This window comes from Limanda limanda, chromosome 5, assembly GCF_963576545.1.
Source record: "Limanda limanda chromosome 5, fLimLim1.1, whole genome shotgun sequence".
In the NCBI taxonomy this organism is placed as follows: domain Eukaryota; kingdom Metazoa; phylum Chordata; class Actinopteri; order Pleuronectiformes; family Pleuronectidae; genus Limanda; species Limanda limanda.
This window is the reverse complement of record NC_083640.1, coordinates 23,152,998-23,155,438: the sequence shown is the minus strand read 5'-3', so window position 1 is coordinate 23,155,438 and position 2,441 is coordinate 23,152,998.

Here is a 2,441-nt window from a genome sequence, read left to right as displayed (position 1 = left end):
GAGCTTTGGGAGATCAGGTCCGACGCAGGTGTCGATATGATGGAAACAAACACAAGTGATCTCAGCAGCTAATTGAATAAGTTATGTCCTGCCTCATGAGTGAAAGGCAAACTCCGGAGAAAGTCCTGCAAAGCAATTCATTAAAGAAATAATTGAAATTAGCATATCATTACCCAGTTGTGTTTCTTTTGACGGATGCCTTTTACCTGTGTCGAGGAAATTAGGCTAAGAAAGTGTAGCTTAGCAAGCTGCAGCACAGGCTGTCCATGTTTAATGGGCTTTGTAATGTCACTTTGCAGAAGCATTACACAGTTAATGTCAGGAGAGTGGATGACGAATGGAAGGAAAACTTGCTGCTTCCTCATCTTCACCGGTTAATGTTAGCTAAGAAAACAGAAGTCAGATTCTGTGCCACTCAAAGGCTACCAGCAGCTTGTGCAACTTAATAATTTGCTTTCCTGCTTGTCAATAAGTGCAGTTTACGTGACTCAATCAATTACAGGTGATTATAACTCTTTTGCACATTCCATCTTTTCTTTTGCTCTTTTGCGTCCTACATGCTTAAAAGTGCACATGAATATCAACCAGATTGTATGAATTGTGCAAATGACAGCACCTCTTAGCTGTCAATCATTACGTTTCACCCCATTGTTATAGCATCAAATAGCTAATTAAAACCAAACTTAATTAGCAGTTGAACAAACATCTGTGTAACAAGAACTACTTAAAATTACTGAAACCTTTTTTTTGGAATTTCTGTAATTGGTATATTTGGTTTGATCCATGTCCCATCTGCTAACATGGAGGAGGCAGGGTTCATGATTTATACTGCAGCCAGTGGACGTCATATTTCAAGCATACAAGGTGCACTACATTATATATTTCCAGATCTAAATGAATGGAGCAGAAACAAAACATATACTGCATAAATACTGCAGGATTATTGATATACAAAATAAATGTCCACAAAAATAAATATAATTCTACATTAGCATGGCTAACATTTGTGCTCTGTATGATCTTAAATTTGTATTTGACCTGCATGCAAGCCGATTGTACCCACTGAAGAGTAGAGACTGATTTTATGAGGTCTTCTTAGGCGATTGTAGCTTAAGAGGGTCGTCCACTCCACAGTAGCTCGGTAGTTTGATCCCCAGTACCTCTAGGACACGTCTCTGGGACAGATCCTGAACCCTGCGTTGACGGCTGTGCTGACAGTGTATGAGTGGTTGTGTGATAGAAATATTTCTGTGTGTAGCGCTGTATGAATGTGTGTGAGTGGGTGAATACGACTTGAGTGGATGGGTTATCTAAATACAGCCCATTAACCACTTAGTGGGTTTGTTGTTCACTGGAAAATGGCCTCAATATAAACCACCTTTGTACCGGTAAATATAATTTAAATGGACTTTAATTAAGTATTTATTTAGCTTAGCTATGATTCACAGCCTGTAGGAGCAGGCTGGGCCACATATACATCTGAACAAGTATTTAATTGCAAGGTTGTAAATGCAATCTGTGGACACAATAGCAGATTGTTTTAATAGAAGATTCAAAAAAAAAAAAAAAAAGCACAGGAACAACACGAGACTCCGAGGGGCCATATGTTCATCTGTGCCTGGAAGTGTCCATTAAAAACACACACATAAGTCAACAGATAGTTTCCAGATTAATCCCTGTGACATCTTTCAGTGGCAGACCGAGCCCCCACGTGGGGAGCCTGCACAGATATGCTCGTGTTGGAGGGGATTGGATGGAACTCAGATGACTGGCAGCGAGGTGGAGCTGCCACTGGTTATCTTTAATGGGCGCTCCGCCCTCAGACCACACACCATTGGCTTCGCGGAGGAGCCGGGAAGTTGTAGTTCTTTACGGCGCACGCACATCTGTAGTGCTTATTATCGACTAATATGAATTAAACTACACGTCCCGACGTCACGGTGCGGGCTCCGGTAATTGTTGTGAATATGCAATAGCGCTCCGGCGACTGGCTGCTGCTGAATCTGGCTCCGACAGCAGCTGAGGTGGTCGCTCCTTCCCAATGTGGATGTCAACAATCCCGGAGGCTGCAGGACATTAAGCGGTGGATGACGGGGAGACGCCGTGGAGACACTCAGGCGTGGAGGTCACGATGAGCCACAAGTCAGAGCTGTGATGGGAGAAACCGAGGGGAGCTTTGCGCGCACAGAATAACGCGCAGGAGATTTTGGAGAAGGGGCAACTCCTGCTTTGAGCATCTCTCTGAATGGACTTTTTTTATTTGTATTATTTATAGATTCTGTCATTGACCAGCCAAAGATCCGAGGATGTTTTCTCTTTTCACGGAACCCGCAGGCAGGCTTCAATCTACCCACTGACTGAGCTTTTACGCACGGCCACAGACCCGTGCTCCCGCGTCGTGTTCTCCTGTTTGCGTGGATGAACTTTGAGAAACCTTCTTG